Raw genomic sequence first — 19,818 nt, 5'->3', positions numbered from 1 at the left:
ACAAATCACCAAATTTTTCCATTGCAAAGTTCTACTAACACTATGTTTTGTAACACAATAATAATGTGCTCCAGGTGAGTCTCGACCTCACAGCCTCTGCATCTCATACTGTTTATAAGTACAGCGCGCTAACCGATTGCGCCACTGGAGCTTTTGGTTTAGATATTTGTGACAAAATTTTCCCATTACGACTTTCTACTATCATAATGTTTTGTAACACAATAAAAATGTGCTCCAGGTGAGGCTCGAACTCACAGCCTCTGCATCTCATACTGTTTATAAGTACAGCGCACTAACCGATTGCACCACTGGAGCTTGTGATTTAGATATTTGTGACAAAAATTTCCCGTTGCGAATTTCTACTGATATTATGTTTTGTAACACAATTATAATGTGCTCCAGGTGAAGCTCGAACTCACAGCCTCTGCATCTCATACTGTTTATAAGTACAGCGCGCTAACCGATTGCACCACTGGAGCTTGTGATTTAGATATTTGTGACAAAATTTTCCCGTTGCGAATTTCTACTGATATTATGTTTTGTAACACAATTATAATGTGCTCCAGGTGAGGCTCGAACTCACAGCCTCTGCATCTCATACTGTTTTTAAGTATAGCACGCTAACCGATTGCACCACTGGAGCTTGTGGTTGAGATATTTGTGACAAAAATTTTCCATTGCGAATTTCCACTAACATCATGTTTTGTAACACAATAAAGTTTTGCTCCAGGTGAGGCTCGAACTCACAGCCTCTGCATCTCATACTGTTTATAAGGACAGCACACTAACCGATTGCACCACTGGAGCTTGTGGTTTAGATATTTGTGACAGAATTTTCCGATTACGACTTCCTACTAACATTATGTTTTGTAACACAATAATAATGTGCTCCAGGTGAGGCTCGAACTCACAGCCTCTGCATCTCATACTGTTTATAAGTACAGCACGCTAACCGATTGCACCACTGGAGCTTGTGGTTGAGATATTTGCGACAAAAATTTGCCATTCCGAATTTCTACTATCATAATGTTTTGTAACACAATAATAATGTGCTCGCGGTGAGGCTCGAACTCACAGCCTCTGCATCTCATACTGTTTATAAGTACAGCACGCTAACCGATTGCACCACTGGAGCTTGCGGTGGAGATATTTGTGACAAAAATTTGCCATTCCGAATTTCTACTAACATTATGTTTTGTAAAACAATAAAAATGTGCTCCAGGTGAGGCTCGAACTCACAGTCTCTGCATGTCATGCTGATTATAAGTTCAGCGCACTAACCAATTTCATGACTGGAGCTTGAGATTTAGGAACAAATCACCAAATTTTTCCTTTGCGACTTTCTACTAATATTATGTTTTGTAAAACAATAACAATGTGCTCCAGGTGAGGTTCGAACTCACAGCCTCTGCATCTCCTACTGTTTTTAGGTACAGCTCACTAACCGATTGCACCACTGGAGCTTGTGATTTAGATATTTGTGACAAAAATTTCCCGTTGCGAATTTCTACTGATATTATGTTTTGTAACACAATAATAATGTGCTCCAGGTGAGGCTCGAACTCACTGCCTCTGCATCTCATACTGTTTATAAGTACAGCGCGCTAACCGATTGTGCCACTGGAGCTTGTGGTTTAGATATTTGTGACAAAAATTTGCCATTGCGAACTTCCACTAACATTATGTTTTGTAACACAATAAAGTGTTGCTCCAGGTGAGGCTCGAACTCACAGCCTCTGCATCTCATACTGTTTATAAGTACAGCGCACCAACCGATTGCACCACTGGAGCTTGTGGTTGAGATATTTGTGACAAAAATTTGCCATTCCGTATTTCTACTAACTTTATGTTTTGTAACACAATAAAAGTGTGGTCCAGGTGAGGCTCGAACTCACAGTCTCGGCATAGCATACTGATTATAAGATCAGCACACTAACCATTTGCACGACTGGAGCTTGTGATTTGGGTACAAATCACCAAATTTTTCCATTGCAAAGTTCTACTAACACTATGTTTTGTAACACAATAATAATGTGCTCCAGGTGAGTCTCGACCTCACAGCCTCTGCATCTCATACTGTTTATAAGTACAGCGCGCTAACCGATTGCGCCACTGGAGCTTTTGGTTTAGATATTTGTGACAAAATTTTCCCATTACGACTTTCTACTATCATAATGTTTTGTAACACAATAAAAATGTGCTCCAGGTGAGGCTCGAACTCACAGCCTCTGCATCTCATACTGTTTATAAGTACAGCGCACTAACCGATTGCACCACTGGAGCTTGTGATTTAGATATTTGTGACAAAAATTTCCCGTTGCGAATTTCTACTGATATTATGTTTTGTAACACAATTATAATGTGCTCCAGGTGAAGCTCGAACTCACAGCCTCTGCATCTCATACTGTTTATAAGTACAGCGCGCTAACCGATTGCACCACTGGAGCTTGTGATTTAGATATTTGTGACAAAATTTTCCCGTTGCGAATTTCTACTGATATTATGTTTTGTAACACAATTATAATGTGCTCCAGGTGAGGCTCGAACTCACAGCCTCTGCATCTCATACTGTTTTTAAGTATAGCACGCTAACCGATTGCACCACTGGAGCTTGTGGTTGAGATATTTGTGACAAAAATTTTCCATTGCGAATTTCCACTAACATCATGTTTTGTAACACAATAAAGTTTTGCTCCAGGTGAGGCTCGAACTTTATGTTTTGTAAAACAATAAAAATGTGCTCCAGGTGAGGCTCGAACTCACAGTCTCTGCATGTCATGCTGATTATAAGTTCAGCGCACTAACCAATTTCATGACTGGAGCTTGAGATTTAGGAACAAATCACCAAATTTTTCCTTTGCGACTTTCTACTAATATTATGTTTTGTAAAACAATAACAATGTGCTCCAGGTGAGGTTCGAACTCACAGCCTCTGCATCTCCTACTGTTTTTAGGTACAGCTCACTAACCGATTGCACCACTGGAGCTTGTGATTTAGATATTTGTGACAAAAATTTCCCGTTGCGAATTTCTACTGATATTATGTTTTGTAACACAATAATAATGTGCTCCAGGTGAGGCTCGAACTCACTGCCTCTGCATCTCATACTGTTTATAAGTACAGCGCGCTAACCGATTGTGCCACTGGAGCTTGTGGTTTAGATATTTGTGACAAAAATTTGCCATTGCGAACTTCCACTAACATTATGTTTTGTAACACAATAAAGTGTTGCTCCAGGTGAGGCTCGAACTCACAGCCTCTGCATCTCATACTGTTTATAAGTACAGCGCACCAACCGATTGCACCACTGGAGCTTGTGGTTGAGATATTTGTGACAAAAATTTGCCATTCCGTATTTCTACTAACTTTATGTTTTGTAACACAATAAAAGTGTGGTCCAGGTGAGGCTCGAACTCACAGTCTCGGCATAGCATACTGATTATAAGATCAGCACACTAACCATTTGCACGACTGGAGCTTGTGATTTTGGGTACAAATCACCAAATTTTTCCATTGCAAAGTTCTACTAACACTATGTTTTGTAACACAATAATAATGTGCTCCAGGTGAGTCTCGACCTCACAGCCTCTGCATCTCATACTGTTTATAAGTACAGCGCGCTAACCGATTGCGCCACTGGAGCTTTTGGTTTAGATATTTGTGACAAAATTTTCCCATTACGACTTTCTACTATCATAATGTTTTGTAACACAATAAAAATGTGCTCCAGGTGAGGCTCGAACTCACAGCCTCTGCATCTCATACTGTTTATAAGTACAGCGCACTAACCGATTGCACCACTGGAGCTTGTGATTTAGATATTTGTGACAAAAATTTCCCGTTGCGAATTTCTACTGATATTATGTTTTGTAACACAATTATAATGTGCTCCAGGTGAAGCTCGAACTCACAGCCTCTGCATCTCATACTGTTTATAAGTACAGCGCGCTAACCGATTGCACCACTGGAGCTTGTGATTTAGATATTTGTGACAAAATTTTCCCGTTGCGAATTTCTACTGATATTATGTTTTGTAACACAATTATAATGTGCTCCAGGTGAGGCTCGAACTCACAGCCTCTGCATCTCATACTGTTTTTAAGTATAGCACGCTAACCGATTGCACCACTGGAGCTTGTGGTTGAGATATTTGTGACAAAAATTTTCCATTGCGAATTTCCACTAACATCATGTTTTGTAACACAATAAAGTTTTGCTCCAGGTGAGGCTTGAACTCACAGCCTCTGCATCTCATACTGTTTATAAGTACAGCGCACTAACCGATTGCACCACTGGAGCTTGTGATTTAGATATTTGTGACAAAAATTTCCCGTTGCGAATTTCTACTGATATTATGTTTTGTAACACAATTATAATGTGCTCCAGGTGAAGCTCGAACTCACAGCCTCTGCATCTCATACTGTTTATAAGTACAGCGCGCTAACCGATTGCGCCACTGGAGCTTGTGGTTTAGATATTTGTGACAAAAATTTTCCATTGCGAATTACCACTAACATCATGTTTTGTAACACAATAAAGTTTTGCTCCAGGTGAGGCTCGAACTCACAGCCTCTGCATCTCATACTGTTTATAAGGACAGCGCACTAACTGATTGCACCACTGGAGCTTGTGGTTTAGATATTTGTGACAGAATTTTCCGATTACGACTTCCTACTAACATTATGTTTTGTAACACAATAATAATGTGCTCCAGGTGAGGCTCGAACTCACAGCCTCTGCATCTCATACTGTTTATAAGTACAGCACGCTAACCGATTGCACCACTGGAGCTTGTGGTTGAGATATTTGTGACAAAAATTTGCCATTCCGAATTTCTACTAACATTATGTTTTGTAAAACAATAAAATTGTGCTCCAGGTGAAGCTCGAACTCACAGTCTCTGCATGTCATACTGATTATAAGTTCAGCGGACTAACCAATTGCATGACTGGAGCTTGAGATTTAGGTACAAATCACCAAATTTTTCCATTGCGACTTTCTACTAATATTATGTTTTGTAAAACAATAAAAATGTGCTCCAGGTGAGGTTCCAACTCACAGCCTCTGCATCTCATACTGTTTATAAGTACAGCGCGCTAACCGATTGCGCCACTGGAGCTTGCGGTTGAGATATTTGTGACAACAATTTGCCATTCCGAATTTCTACTAACATTATGTTTTGTAACACAATAAAAATGTGCTCCAGGTGAGGCTCGAACTCACAGTCTCTGCATGTCATACTGATTATAAGTTCAGCGCACTTACCAATTGCATGACTGGAGCTTGAGATTTAGGTACAAATCACCAAAATTTTCCATTGCGACTTTCTACTAACATTATGTTTTGTAAAACAATAAAAATGTGCTGCAGGTGAGGCTCGAACTCACAGCCTCTGCATCTCATACTGTTTTTAAGTACAGCTCACTAACCAATTGCACCACTGGAGCTTGTGATTTCGGTATTTGTGACAAACTTTTCCCATTCCGACTTTCTACTAACATTTTGTTTTGTAACCCAATAAAAATGTGGTCAAGGTGAGGCTCGAACTCACAGCCTCTGCATCTCATACTGTTTATAAGTACAGCGCACTAACCGATTGCACCACTGGAGCTTGTGCTTTAGATATTTGTGGCAAATTTTTCAAATTGCGACTTTCTACTAACATTATGTTTTGTAACACAATAATAATGTGCTCGCGGTGAGGCTCGATCTCACAGCCTCTGCATCTCATACTGTTTATAAGTACAGCGCGCTAACCGATTGCACCACTGGAGCTTGTGGTTTAGATATTTGTGACAAAAATTTGCCATTGCGAATTTTTACTAACATTATGTTTTATAACACAATAAAAATGTGCTCCAGGTGAGGCTCGCACTCACAGCTTCTGCATGTCATACTGATTATAAGATCAGCACACTAACCATTTGCACGACTGGAGCTTGTGATTTGGGTACAAATCACCAAATTTTTCCATTGCAAATTTCTACTGACACTATGTTTTGTAACACAATAATAATGTGCTCCAGGTGAGGCTCGACCTCACAGCCTCTGCATCTCATACTGTGTATAAGTACAGCGCACTAACCGATTGCACCACTGGAGCTTGTGGTTGAGATATTTGTGACAAAAATTTGCCATTCCGAATTTCTACTAACATTATGTTTTGTAAAACAATAAAAATGTGCTCCAGGTGAGGCTCGAACTCACAGTCTCTGCATGTCATGCTGATTATAAGTTCAGCGCACTAACCAATTGCATGACTGGAGCTTGAGATTTAGGAACAATTCACCAAATTTTTCCATTGCGACTTTCTACTAATATTATGTTTTGTAAAACAATAAAAATGTGCTCCAGGTGAGGTTCGAACTCACAGCCTCTGCATCTCCTACTGTTTTTAGGTACAGCTCACTAACCGATTGCACCACTGGAGCTTGTGATTTAGATATTTGTGACAAAAATTTCCCGTTGCGAATTTCTACTGATATTATGTTTTGTAACACAATAATAATGTGCTCCGGGTGAGGCTCGAACTCACAGCCTCTGCATCTCATACTGTTTATAAGTACAGCGCACTAACCGATTGCGCCACTGGAGCTTGTGGTTTAGATATTTGTGACAAAAATTTGCCATTGCGAACTTCCACTAACATTATGTTTTGTAACACAATAAAGTTTTGCTCCAGGTCAGGCTCGAACTCACAGCCTCTGCATCTCATACTGTTTATAAGTACAGCGCACTAACCGATTGCACCACTGGAGCTTGTGGTTGAGATATATGTGACAAAAATTTGCCATTCCGAATTTCTACTAACATTATGTTTTGTAAAACAATAATAATGTGCTCCAGGTGAGGCTCGAACTCACAGTCTCTGCATGTCATGCTGATTATAAGTTCAGCGCACTAACCAATTGCATGACTGGAGCTTGAGATTTAGGAACAAATCACCAAATTTTTCCATTGCGACTTTCTACTAATATTATGTTTTGTAAAACAATAAAAATGTGCTCCAGGTGAGGTTCGAACTCACAGCCTCTGCATCTCCTAATGTTTTTAGGTACAGCTCACTAACCGATTGGACCACTGGAGCTTGTGATTTAGATATTTGTGACAAAAATTTCCCGTTGCGAATTTCTACTGATATTATGTTTTGTAACACAATAATAATGTGCTCCAGGTGAGGCTCGAACTCACAGCCTCTGCATCTCATACTGTTTATAAGTACAGCGCGCTAACCGATTGCGCCACTGGAGCTTGTGGTTGAGATATTTGTGACAAAAATTTGCCATTCCGAATTTCTACTAACATTATGTTTTGTAAAACAATAAAAATGTGCTCCAGGTGAGGCTCGAACTCACAGCCTCTGCATCTCATACTGTTTATAAGTACAGCGCGCTAACCGATTGCACCACTGGAGCTTGTGGTTTAGAAATTTGTGACAAAATTTTCCCATTACGACTTCCTACTATCATAATGTTTTGTCACACAATAAAAATGTGCTCCAGGTGAGGCTCGAACTCACAGCCTCTGCATCCCATACTGTTTATAAGTACAGCGCGCTAACCGATTGCACCACTGGAGCTTGCGGTTTAGATATTTGTGACCAAATTTTGCCATTGCGAATTTCTACTACCATTATGTTTTGTAATACAATAAAAATGTGCTCCAGGTGAGGCTCGAACTCACAGCCTCTGCATGTCATACTGATTATAAGATCAGCACACTAACCATTTGCACGACTGGAGCTTGTGATTTGGGTACAAATCACCAAATTTTTCCATTGCAAATTTCTACTGACACTATGTTTTGTAACACAATAAAAATGTGCTCCAGGTGAGGCTCGAACTCACAGCCTCTGCATCTCATACTGTTTATAAGTACAGCGCGCTAACCGATTGCGCCACTGGAGCTTGTGGTTTAGATATTTGTGACAAAAATTTTCCATTGCGAATTTCTACTAACATCATGTTTTGTAACACAAGAAAGTTTTGCTCCAGGTGAGGCTCGAACTCACAGCCTCTGCATCTCATACTGTTTATAAGGACAGCGCACTCACCGATTGCACCACTGGAGCTTGTGGTTTAGATATTTGTGACAGAATTTTCCGATTACGACTTCCTACTAACATTATGTTTTGTAACACAATAATAATGTGCTCCAGGTGATGCTCGAACTCACAGCCTCTGCATCTCATACTGTTTATAAGTACAGCGCGCTAACCGATTGCATCACTGGAGCTTGTGGTTGAGATATTTGTGACACAAATTTGCCATTCCGAATTTCTACTAACATTATGTTTTGTAAAACAATAAAAATGTGCTCCAGGTGAGGCTCGAACTCACAGCCTCTGCATCTCATACTGTTTTTAGGTACAGCTCACTAACCTATTGCACCACTGGAGCTTGTGGTTTAGATATTTGTGACAAAATTTTCCCATGACGACTTCCTACTATCATAATGTTTTGTCACACAATAAAAATGTGCTCCCGGTGAGGCTCGAACTCACAGCCTTTGCATCCCATACTGTTTATAAGTACAGCTCGCTAACCGATTGCACCACTGGAGCTTGCGGTTTAGATATTTGTGACCAAATTTTGCCATTGCGAATTTCTACTACCATTATGTTTTGTAACACAATAAATTTGTGCTCCAGGTGAGGCTCGAACTCACAGCCTCTGCATCTCATACTGTTTATAAGTACAGCGCGCTAACCGATGGCACCACTGGAGCTTGTGGTTTAGATATTTGTGACAAAATTTTCCCATGACGACTTCCTACTATCATAATGTTTTGTCACACAATAAAAATGTGCTCCAGGTGAGGCTCGAACTCACAGCCTTTGCATCCCATACTGTTTATAAGTACAGCTCGCTAACCGATTGCACCACTGGAGCTTGCGGTTTAGATATTTGTGACCAAATTTTGCCATTGCGAATTTCTACTACCATTATGTTTTGTAACACAATAAAATTGTGCTCCAGGTGAGGCTCGAACTCACAGCCTCTGCATGTCATACTGAGTATAAGATTAGCACACTAACCATTTGCATGACTGGAGCTTGTGATTTGGGTACAATTCACCAAATATTTCCATTGCGAATTTCTACTAATATCATGTTTTGTAACACAATAATTATGTGCTCCAGGTGAGGCTCGAACTCACAGCCTCTGCATCTCATACTGTTTATAAGTACAGCGCACTAACCGATTGCACCACTGGAGCTTGTGGTTTAGATATTTGTGACAGAATTTTCCGATTACGACTTCCTACTAACATTATGTTTTGTAACACAATAATAATGTGCTCCAGGTGAAGCTCGAACTCACAGCCTCTGCATCTCATACTGTTTATTAGTACAGCGCGCTAACCAATTGCGCCACTGGAGCTTGTGGTTTAGATATTTGTGACAAAAATTTGCCATTGCGAATTTCCACTAACATTATGTTTTGTAACACAATAAAGTTTTGCTCCAGGTGAGGCTCGAACTCACAGCCTCTGCATCTCATACTGTTTATAAGTACAGCGCGCTAACCGATTGCACCACTGGAGCTTGTGGTTGAAATATTTGTGACAAAAATTTTCCATTCCGAATTTCTACTAACATTATGTTTTGTAACACAATAAAAATGTGCTCCAGGTGAGGCTCGAACTCACAGTCTCTGCATGTCATACTGATTATAAGTTCAGCGCACTTACCAATTGCATGACTGGAGCTTGAGATTTAGGTACAAATCACCAAATTTTTCCATTGCGACTTTCTACTAACATTATGTTTTGTAAAACAATAAAAATGTGCTCCAGGTGAGGCTCGAACTCACAGCCTCTGCATCTCATACTGTTTTTAAGTACAGCTCACTAACCAATTGCACCACTGGAGCTTGTGATTTCGGTATTTGTGACAAACTTTTCCCATTGCGACTTTCTACTAACATTTGGTTTTGTAACACAATAAAAATGTGGTCAAGGTGAGGCTCGAACTCACAGCCTCTGCATCTCATACTGTTTATAAGTACAGCGCACTAACCGATTGCGCCACTGGAGCTTGTGCTTTAGATATTTGTGGCAATTTTTTCCAATTGCGACTTTCTACCAACATTATGTTTTGTAACACAATAATAATGTGCTCGCGGCGAGGCTCGATCTCACAGCCTCTGCATGTCATACTGATTATAAGATCAGCACACTAACCATTTGCACGACTGGAGCTTGTGATTTGGGTACAAATCACCAAATTTTTCCATTGCAAATTTCTACTGACACTATGTTTTGTAACACAATAAAAATGTGCTCCAGGTGAGGCTCGAACTCACAGCTTCTGCATCTCATACTGTTTATAAGTACAGCGCGCTAACCGATTGCGCCACTGGAGCTTGTGGTTTAGATATTTGTGACAAAAATTTTCCATTGCGAATTTCCACTAACATCATGTTTTGTAACACAATAAAGTTTTGCTCCAGGTGAGGCTCGAACTCACAGCCTCTGCATCTCATACTGTTTATAAGGACAGCGCACTAACCGATTGCACCACTGGAGCTTGTGGTTTAGATATTTGTGACAGAATTTTCCGATTACGACTTCCTACTAACATTATGTTGTGTAACACAATAATAATGTGCTCCAGGTGAGGCTCGAACTCACAGCCTCTGCATCTCATACTGTTTATAAGTACAGCGCGCTAACCGATTGCGCCACTGGAGCTTGTGGTTGAGATATTTGTGACAAAAATTTTCCATTCCGAATTTCTACTAACATTATGTTTTGTAAAACAATAAAAATGTGCTCCAGGTGAGGCTCGAACTCACAGTCTCTGCATGTCATGCTGATTATAAGTTCAGCGCACTAACCAATTTCATGACTGGAGCTTGAGATTTAGGAACAAATCACCAAATTTTTCCATTGCGACTTTCTACTAATATTATGTTTTGTAAAACAATAAAAATGTGCTCCAGGTGAGGTTCGAACTCACAGCCTCTGCATCTCCTACTGTTTTTAGGTACAGCTCACTAACCGATTGCACCACTGGAGCTTGTGATTTAGATATTTGTGACAAAAATTTCCCGTTGCGAATTTCTACTGATATTATGTTTTGTAACACAATAATAATGTGCTCCAGGTGAGGCTCGAACTCACAGCCTCTGCATCTCATACTGTTTATAAGTACAGCGCGCTAACCGATTGTGCCACTGGAGCTTGTGGTTTAGATATTTGTGACAAAAATTTGCCATTGCGAACTTCCACTAACATTATGTTTTGTAACACAATAAAGTGTTGCTCCAGGTGAGGCTCGAACTCACAGCCTCTGCATCTCATACTGTTTATAAGTACAGCGCACTAACCGATTGCACCACTGGAGCTTGTGGAGGAGATATTTGTGACAAAAATTTGCCATTCCGAATTTCTACTAACTTTATGTTTTGTAACACAATAAAAGTGTGGTCCAGGTGAGGCTCGACCTCACAGTCTCTGCATATCATACTGATTATAAGATCAGCACACTAACCATTTGCACGACTGGAGCTTGTGATTTGGGTACAAATCACCAAATTTTTCCATTGCAAAGTTCTACTAACACTATGTTTTGTAACACAATAATAATGTGCTCCAGGTGAGTCTCGACCTCACAGCCTCTGCATCTCATAATGTTTATAAGTACAGTGCGCTAACCGATTGCGCCACTGGAGCTTTTGGTTTAGATATTTGTGACAAAATTTTCCCATTACGACTTTCTACTATCATAATGTTTTGTAACACAATAAAAATGTGCTCCAGGTGAGGCTCGAACTCACAGCCTCTGCATCTCATACTGTTTATAAGTACAGCGCACTAACCGATTGCACCACTGGAGCTTGTGATTTAGATATTTGTGACAAAAATTTCCCGTTGCGAATTTCTACTGATATTATGTTTTGTAACACAATTATAATGTGCTCCAGGTGAAGCTCGAACTCACAGCCTCTGCATCTCATACTGTTTATAAGTACAGCGCGCTAACCGATTGCACCACTGGAGCTTGTGATTTAGATATTTGTGACAAAAATTTCCCGTTGCGAATTTCTACTGATATTATGTTTTGTAACACAATTATAATGTGCTCCAGGTGAGGCTCGAACTCACAGCCTCTGCATCTCATACTGTTTTTAAGTATAGCACGCTAACCGATTGCACCACTGGAGCTTGTGGTTGAGATATTTGTGACAAAAATTTTCCATTGCGAATTTCCACTAACATCATGTTTTGTAACACAATAAAGTTTTGCTCCAGGTGAGGCTCGAACTCACAGCCTCTGCATCTCATACTGTTTATAAGGACAGCGCACTAACCGATTGCACCACTGGAGCTTGTGGTTTAGATATTTGTGACAGAATTTTCCGATTACGACTTCCTACTAACATTATGTTTTGTAACACAATAATAATGTGCTCCAGGTGAGGCTCGAACTCACAGCCTCTGCATCTCATACTGTTTATAAGTACAGCACGCTAACCGATTGCACCACTGGAGCTTGTGGTTGAGATATTTGTGACAAAAATTTGCCATTCCGAATTTCTACTATCATAATGTTTTGTAACACAATAATAATGTGCTCGCGGTGAGGCTCGAACTCACAGCCTCTGCATCTCATACTGTTTATAAGTACAGCACGCTAACCGATTGCACCACTGGAGCTTGTGGTTGAGATATTTGTGACAAAAATTTGCCATTCCGAATTTCTACTAACATTATGTTTTGCAAAACAATAAAAATGTGCTCCAGGTGAGGCTCGAACTCACAGCCTCTGCATGTCATACTGATTATCAGTTCAGCGCACTAACCAATTGCATGACTGGAGCTTGTGATTTAGGAACAAATCACCAAATTTTTCCATTGCGACTATCTACTAATATTATGTTTTGTAAAACAATAAAAATGTGCTCCAGGTGAGGTTCCAACTCACAGCCTCTGCATCTCATACTGTTTATAAGTACAGCGCACTAACCGATTGCACCACTGGAGCTTGTGGTTTAGATATTTGTGACAGAATTTTCCGATTACGACTTCCTACTAACATTATGTTTTGTAACACAATAATAATGTGCTCCAGGTGAGGCTCGAACTCACAGCCTCTGCATCTCATACTGTTTATAAGTACAGCACGCTAACCGATTGCACCACTGGAGCTTGTGGTTGAGATATTTGTGACAAAAATTTGCCATTCCGAATTTCTACTAACATTATGTTTTGTAAAACAATAAAATTGTGCTCCAGGTGAAGCTCGAACTCACAGTCTCTGCATGTCATACTGATTATAAGTTCAGCGGACTAACCAATTGCATGACTGGAGCTTGAGATTTAGGTACAAATCACCAAATTTTTCCATTGCGACTTTCTACTAATATTATGTTTTGTAAAACAATAAAAATGTGCTCCAGGTGAGGTTCCAACTCACAGCCTCTGCATCTCATACTGTTTATAAGTACAGCGCACTAACCGATTGCGCCACTGGAGCTTGCGGTTGAGATATTTGTGACAACAATTTGCCATTCCGAATTTCTACTAACATTATGTTTTGTAACACAATAAAAATGTGCTCCAGGTGAGGCTCGAACTCACAGTCTCTGCATGTCATACTGATTATAAGTTCAGCGCACTTACCAATTGCATGACTGGAGCTTGAGATTTAGGTACAAATCACCAAAATTTTCCATTGCGACTTTCTACTAACATTATGTTTTGTAAAACAATAAAAATGTGCTGCAGGTGAGGCTCGAACTCACAGCCTCTGCATCTCATACTGTTTATAAGGACAGCGCACTAACCGATTGCACCACTGGAGCTTGTGGTTTAGATATTTGTGACAGAATTTTCCGATTACGACTTCCTACTAACATTATGTTGTGTAACACAATAATAATGTGCTCCAGGTGAGGCTCGAACTCACAGCCTCTGCATCTCATACTGTTTATAAGTACAGCGCGCTAACCGATTGCGCCACTGGAGCTTGTGGTTGAGATATTTGTGACAAAAATTTTCCATTCCGAATTTCTACTAACATTATGTTTTGTAAAACAATAAAAATGTGCTCCAGGTGAGGCTCGAACTCACAGTCTCTGCATGTCATGCTGATTATAAGTTCAGCGCACTAACCAATTTCATGACTGGAGCTTGAGATTTAGGAACAAATCACCAAATTTTTCCATTGCGACTTTCTACTAATATTATGTTTTGTAAAACAATAAAAATGTGCTCCAGGTGAGGTTCGAACTCACAGCCTCTGCATCTCCTACTGTTTTTAGGTACAGCTCACTAACCGATTGCACCACTGGAGCTTGTGATTTAGATATTTGTGACAAAAATTTCCCGTTGCGAATTTCTACTGATATTATGTTTTGTAACACAATAATAATGTGCTCCAGGTGAGGCTCGAACTCACAGCCTCTGCATCTCATACTGTTTATAAGTACAGCGCGCTAACCGATTGTGCCACTGGAGCTTGTGGTTTAGATATTTGTGACAAAAATTTGCCATTGCGAACTTCCACTAACATTATGTTTTGTAACACAATAAAGTGTTGCTCCAGGTGAGACTCGAACTCACAGCCTCTGCATCTCATACTGTTTATAAGTACAGCGCACTAACCGATTGCACCACTGGAGCTTGTGGAGGAGATATTTGTGACAAAAATTTGCCATTCCGAATTTCTACTAACTTTATGTTTTGTAACACAATAAAAGTGTGGTCCAGGTGAGGCTCGACCTCACAGTCTCTGCATATCATACTGATTATAAGATCAGCACACTAACCATTTGCACGACTGGAGCTTGTGATTTGGGTACAAATCACCAAATTTTTCCATTGCAAAGTTCTACTAACACTATGTTTTGTAACACAATAATAATGTGCTCCAGGTGAGTCTCGACCTCACAGCCTCTGCATCTCATAATGTTTATAAGTACAGTGCGCTAACCGATTGCGCCACTGGAGCTTTTGGTTTAGATATTTGTGACAAAATTTTCCCATTACGACTTTCTACTATCATAATGTTTTGTAACACAATAAAAATGTGCTCCAGGTGAGGCTCGAACTCACAGCCTCTGCATCTCATACTGTTTATAAGTACAGCGCACTAACCGATTGCACCACTGGAGCTTGTGATTTAGATATTTGTGACAAAAATTTCCCGTTGCGAATTTCTACTGATATTATGTTTTGTAACACAATTATAATGTGCTCCAGGTGAAGCTCGAACTCACAGCCTCTGCATCTCATACTGTTTATAAGTACAGCGCGCTAACCGATTGCACCACTGGAGCTTGTGATTTAGATATTTGTGACAAAAATTTCCCGTTGCGAATTTCTACTGATATTATGTTTTGTAACACAATTATAATGTGCTCCAGGTGAGGCTCGAACTCACAGCCTCTGCATCTCATACTGTTTTTAAGTATAGCACGCTAACCGATTGCACCACTGGAGCTTGTGGTTGAGATATTTGTGACAAAAATTTTCCATTGCGAATTTCCACTAACATCATGTTTTGTAACACAATAAAGTTTTGCTCCAGGTGAGGCTCGAACTCACAGCCTCTGCATCTCATACTGTTTATAAGGACAGCGCACTAACCGATTGCACCACTGGAGCTTGTGGTTTAGATATTTGTGACAGAATTTTCCGATTACGACTTCCTACTAACATTATGTTTTGTAACACAATAATAATGTGCTCCAGGTGAGGCTCGAACTCACAGCCTCTGCATCTCATACTGTTTATAAGTACAGCACGCTAACCGATTGCACCACTGGAGCTTGTGGTTGAGATATTTGTGACAAAAATTTGCCATTCCGAATTTCTACTATCATAATGTTTTGTAACACAATAATAATGTGCTCGCGGTGAGGCTCGAACTCACAGCCTCTGCATCTCATACTGTTTATAAGTACAGCACGCTAACCGATTGCACCACTGGAGCTTGTGGTTGAGATATTTGTGACAAAAATTTGCCATTCCGAATTTCTACTAACATTATGTTTTGCAAAACAATAAAAATGTGCTCCAGGTGAGGCTCGAACTCACAGCCTCTGCATGTCATACTGATTATCAGTTCAGCGCACTAACCAATTGCATGACTGGAGCTTGTGATTTAGGAACAAATCACCAAATTTTTCCATTGCGACTATCTACTAATATTATGTTTTGTAAAACAATAAAAATGTGCTCCAGGTGAGGTTCCAACTCACAGCCTCTGCATCTCATACTGTTTATAAGTACAGCGCACTAACCGATTGCACCACTGGAGCTTGTGGTTTAGATATTTGTGACAGAATTTTCCGATTACGACTTCCTACTAACATTATGTTTTGTAACACAATAATAATGTGCTCCAGGTGAGGCTCGAACTCACAGCCTCTGCATCTCATACTGTTTATAAGTACAGCACGCTAACCGATTGCACCACTGGAGCTTGTGGTTGAGATATTTGTGACAAAAATTTGCCATTCCGAATTTCTACTAACATTATGTTTTGTAAAACAATAAAATTGTGCTCCAGGTGAAGCTCGAACTCACAGTCTCTGCATGTCATACTGATTATAAGTTCAGCGGACTAACCAATTGCATGACTGGAGCTTGAGATTTAGGTACAAATCACCAAATTTTTCCATTGCGACTTTCTACTAATATTATGTTTTGTAAAACAATAAAAATGTGCTCCAGGTGAGGTTCCAACTCACAGCCTCTGCATCTCATACTGTTTATAAGTACAGCGCACTAACCGATTGCGCCACTGGAGCTTGCGGTTGAGATATTTGTGACAACAATTTGCCATTCCGAATTTCTACTAACATTATGTTTTGTAACACAATAAAAATGTGCTCCAGGTGAGGCTCGAACTCACAGTCTCTGCATGTCATACTGATTATAAGTTCAGCGCACGTACCAATTGCATGACTGGAGCTTGAGATTTAGGTACAAATCACCAAAATTTTCCATTGCGACTTTCTACTAACATTATGTTTTGTAAAACAATAAAAATGTGCTGCAGGTGAGGCTCGAACTCACAGCCTCTGCATCTCATACTGTTTTTAAGTACAGCTCACTAACCAATTGCACCACTGGAGCTTGTGATTTCGGTATTTGTGACAAACTTTTCCCATTCCGACTTTCTACTAACATTATGTTTTGTAAAACAATAAAAATGTGCTCCGGGTGAGGCTCGAACTCACAGCCTCTGCATCTCATACTGTTTATAAGTACAGCGCGCTAACCGATTGCGCCACTGGAGCTTGTGGTTTAGATATTTATGACAAAAATTTGCCATTGCGAACTTCCACTAACATTATGTTTTGTAACACAATAAAGTTTTGCTCCAGGTGAGGCTCGAACTCACAGCCTCTGCATCTCATACTGTTTATAAGTACAGCGCACTAACCGATTGCACCACTGGAGCTTGTGGTTGAGATATTTGTGACAAAAATTTGCCATTCCGAATTTCTACTAACATTATGTTTTGTAAAACAATAAAAATGTGCTCCAGGTGGGGCTCGAACTCACAGCCTCTGCATCTCATACTGTTTATAAGTACAGCGCGCTAACCGATTGCACCACTGGAGCTTGTGGATTAGAAATTTGTGACAAAATTTTCCCATTACGAATTCCTACTATCATAATGTTTTGTCACACAATAAAAATGTGCTCCAGGTGAGGCTCGAACTCACAGCCTCTGCATCCCATACTGTTTATAAGTACAGCTCGCTAACCGATTGCACCACTGGAGCTTGCGGTTTAGATATTTGTGACCAAATTTTGCCATTGCGAATTTCTACTACCATTATGTTTTGTAACACAATAAAATTGTGCTCCAGGTGAGGCTCGAACTCACAGCCTCTGCATGTCATACTGAGTATAAGATTAGCACACTAACCATTTGCATGACTGGAGCTTGTGATTTGGGTACAATTCACCAAATATTTCCATTGCGAATTTCTACTAACATCATGTTTTGTAACACAATAATTATGTGCTCCAGGTGAGGCTCGAACTCACAGCCTCTGCATCTCATACTGTTTATAAGTACAGCGCACTAACCAATTGCGCCACTGGAGCTTGTGGTTGAAATATTTGTGACAAAAATTTGCCATTCCGAATTTCTACTAACATTATGTTTTGTAACACAATAAAGTTTTGCTCAAGGTGAGGCTCGAACTCACAGCCTCTGCATCTCATACTGTTTATAAGTACAGCGCACTAACCGATTGCGCCACTGGAGCTTGTGGTTGAGATATTTGTGACAAAAATTTTCCATTGCGAATTTCCACTAACATCATGTTTTGTAACACAATAAAGTTTTGCTCAAGGTGAGGCTCGAACTCACAGCCTCTGCATCTCATACTGTTTATAAGGACAGCGCACTCACCGATTGCACCACTGGAGCTTGTGGTTTAGATATTTGTGACAGAATTTTCCGATTACGACTTCCTACTAACATTATGTTTTGTAACACAATAAAAATGTGCTCCAGGTGAAGCTCCAACTCACAGCATCTGCATCTCATACTGTTTATAAGTACAGCGCGCTAACCGATGGCACCACTGGAGCTTGTGGTTCAGAAATTTGTGACAAAATTTTCCCATTACGACTTCCTACTATCATAATGTTTTGTCACACAATAAAAATGTGCTCCAGGTGAGGCTCGAACTCACAGCCTCTGCATCCCATACTGTTTATAAGTACAGCTCGCTAACCGATTGCACCACTGGAGCTTGCGGTTTAGATATTTGTGACCAAATTTTGCCATTGCGAATTTCTACTACCATTATGTTTTGTAACACAATAAAATTGTGCTCCAGGTGAGGCTCGAACTCACAGCCTCTGCATGTCATACTGAGTATAAGATTAGCACACTAACCATTTGCATGACTGGAGCTTGTGATTTGGGTACAATTCACCAAATATTTCCATTGCGAATTTCTACTAACATCATGTTTTGTAACACAATAATTATGTGCTCCAGGTGAGGCTCGAACTCACAGCCTCTGCATCTCATACTGTTTATAAGTACAGCGCACTAACCGATTGCGCCACTGGAGCTTGTGGTTGAATAATTTGTGACAAAAATTTGCCATTCCGAATTTCTACTAACATTATGTTTTGTAACACAATAAAAATGTGCTCCAGGTGAGGCTCGAACTCACAGTCTCTGCATGTCATACTGATTATAAGTTCAGCGCACTTACCAATTGCATGACTGGAGCTTGAGATTTAGGTACAAATCACCAAATTTTTCCATTGCGACTTTCTACTAACATTATGTTTTGTAAAACAATAAAAATGTGCTCCAGGTGAGGTTCGAACTCACAGCCTCTGCATCTCCTAATGTTTTTAGGGACAGCTCACTAACCGATTGGACCACTGGAGCTTGTGATTTAGATATTTGTGACAAAAATTTCCCGTTGCGAATTTCTACTGATATTATGTTTTGTAACACAATAATAATGTGCTCCAGGTGAGGCTCGAACTCACAGCCTCTGCATGTCATACTGATTATAAGATCAGCACACTAACCATTTGCACGACTGGAGCTTGTGATTTGGGTACAAATCACCAAATTTTTCGATTGCAAATTTCTACTGACACTATGTTTTGTAACACAATAAAAATGTGCTCCAGGTGAGGCTCGAACTCACAGCCTCTGCATCTCATACTGTTTATAAGTACAGCGCGCTAACCGATTGCGCCACTGGAGCTTGTGGTTTAGATATTTGTGACAAAAATTTTCCATTGCGAATTTCTACTAACATCATGTTTTGTAACACAAGAAAGTTTTGCTCCAGGTGAGGCTCGAACTC

General features: G+C 40.1%; 17 non-coding genes across 17 annotated transcripts; all 17 read right to left on the bottom strand.

Annotated features, from left to right (window-relative positions):
• Positions 1-558: 558 nt before the first annotated feature.
• On the bottom strand, positions 559-643 carry Trnal-uaa (transfer RNA leucine (anticodon UAA)). Its single transcript is given in 2 exon segments — positions 559-594; positions 606-643. It is a non-coding gene; the product is annotated as a tRNA-Leu (tRNA).
• A 1,883-nt stretch (positions 644-2,526) lies between these two features.
• Positions 2,527-2,611, bottom strand: Trnal-uaa (transfer RNA leucine (anticodon UAA)). Its single transcript is given in 2 exon segments — positions 2,527-2,562; positions 2,574-2,611. It is a non-coding gene; the product is annotated as a tRNA-Leu (tRNA).
• A 1,440-nt stretch (positions 2,612-4,051) lies between these two features.
• On the bottom strand, positions 4,052-4,136 carry Trnal-uaa (transfer RNA leucine (anticodon UAA)). The gene is given in 2 exon segments: positions 4,052-4,087; positions 4,099-4,136. It is a non-coding gene; the product is annotated as a tRNA-Leu (tRNA).
• Positions 4,137-7,167: 3,031 nt separating this feature from the next.
• Trnai-uau (transfer RNA isoleucine (anticodon UAU)) lies at positions 7,168-7,252 on the bottom strand. The gene is given in 2 exon segments: positions 7,168-7,203; positions 7,215-7,252. It is a non-coding gene; the product is annotated as a tRNA-Ile (tRNA).
• Positions 7,253-7,331: 79 nt separating this feature from the next.
• Positions 7,332-7,416, bottom strand: Trnai-uau (transfer RNA isoleucine (anticodon UAU)). The gene is given in 2 exon segments: positions 7,332-7,367; positions 7,379-7,416. It is a non-coding gene; the product is annotated as a tRNA-Ile (tRNA).
• Positions 7,417-7,495: 79 nt separating this feature from the next.
• Trnai-uau (transfer RNA isoleucine (anticodon UAU)) lies at positions 7,496-7,580 on the bottom strand. Its single transcript is given in 2 exon segments — positions 7,496-7,531; positions 7,543-7,580. It is a non-coding gene; the product is annotated as a tRNA-Ile (tRNA).
• Positions 7,581-7,823: 243 nt separating this feature from the next.
• Trnai-uau (transfer RNA isoleucine (anticodon UAU)) lies at positions 7,824-7,908 on the bottom strand. The gene is given in 2 exon segments: positions 7,824-7,859; positions 7,871-7,908. It is a non-coding gene; the product is annotated as a tRNA-Ile (tRNA).
• A 1,555-nt stretch (positions 7,909-9,463) lies between these two features.
• Positions 9,464-9,548, bottom strand: Trnai-uau (transfer RNA isoleucine (anticodon UAU)). The gene is given in 2 exon segments: positions 9,464-9,499; positions 9,511-9,548. It is a non-coding gene; the product is annotated as a tRNA-Ile (tRNA).
• Positions 9,549-10,283: 735 nt separating this feature from the next.
• Positions 10,284-10,368, bottom strand: Trnai-uau (transfer RNA isoleucine (anticodon UAU)). Its single transcript is given in 2 exon segments — positions 10,284-10,319; positions 10,331-10,368. It is a non-coding gene; the product is annotated as a tRNA-Ile (tRNA).
• A 243-nt stretch (positions 10,369-10,611) lies between these two features.
• Positions 10,612-10,696, bottom strand: Trnai-uau (transfer RNA isoleucine (anticodon UAU)). Its single transcript is given in 2 exon segments — positions 10,612-10,647; positions 10,659-10,696. It is a non-coding gene; the product is annotated as a tRNA-Ile (tRNA).
• A 407-nt stretch (positions 10,697-11,103) lies between these two features.
• On the bottom strand, positions 11,104-11,188 carry Trnai-uau (transfer RNA isoleucine (anticodon UAU)). The gene is given in 2 exon segments: positions 11,104-11,139; positions 11,151-11,188. It is a non-coding gene; the product is annotated as a tRNA-Ile (tRNA).
• Positions 11,189-12,087: 899 nt separating this feature from the next.
• Trnal-uaa (transfer RNA leucine (anticodon UAA)) lies at positions 12,088-12,172 on the bottom strand. Its single transcript is given in 2 exon segments — positions 12,088-12,123; positions 12,135-12,172. It is a non-coding gene; the product is annotated as a tRNA-Leu (tRNA).
• Positions 12,173-13,891: 1,719 nt separating this feature from the next.
• Positions 13,892-13,976, bottom strand: Trnai-uau (transfer RNA isoleucine (anticodon UAU)). The gene is given in 2 exon segments: positions 13,892-13,927; positions 13,939-13,976. It is a non-coding gene; the product is annotated as a tRNA-Ile (tRNA).
• A 407-nt stretch (positions 13,977-14,383) lies between these two features.
• Positions 14,384-14,468, bottom strand: Trnai-uau (transfer RNA isoleucine (anticodon UAU)). Its single transcript is given in 2 exon segments — positions 14,384-14,419; positions 14,431-14,468. It is a non-coding gene; the product is annotated as a tRNA-Ile (tRNA).
• Positions 14,469-15,367: 899 nt separating this feature from the next.
• Positions 15,368-15,452, bottom strand: Trnal-uaa (transfer RNA leucine (anticodon UAA)). Its single transcript is given in 2 exon segments — positions 15,368-15,403; positions 15,415-15,452. It is a non-coding gene; the product is annotated as a tRNA-Leu (tRNA).
• A 2,539-nt stretch (positions 15,453-17,991) lies between these two features.
• On the bottom strand, positions 17,992-18,076 carry Trnai-uau (transfer RNA isoleucine (anticodon UAU)). Its single transcript is given in 2 exon segments — positions 17,992-18,027; positions 18,039-18,076. It is a non-coding gene; the product is annotated as a tRNA-Ile (tRNA).
• A 1,555-nt stretch (positions 18,077-19,631) lies between these two features.
• On the bottom strand, positions 19,632-19,716 carry Trnai-uau (transfer RNA isoleucine (anticodon UAU)). Its single transcript is given in 2 exon segments — positions 19,632-19,667; positions 19,679-19,716. It is a non-coding gene; the product is annotated as a tRNA-Ile (tRNA).
• Between the last annotated feature and the right edge of the window lie 102 nt (positions 19,717-19,818).

The sequence above is a fragment of the Watersipora subatra genome, chromosome 1 (assembly GCF_963576615.1).
Source record: "Watersipora subatra chromosome 1, tzWatSuba1.1, whole genome shotgun sequence".
NCBI lineage: Eukaryota > Metazoa > Bryozoa > Gymnolaemata > Cheilostomatida > Watersiporidae > Watersipora > Watersipora subatra.
The sequence above is the reverse complement of the archived record's forward strand: the minus strand, read 5'-3'. Positions and strand labels throughout refer to the sequence as shown.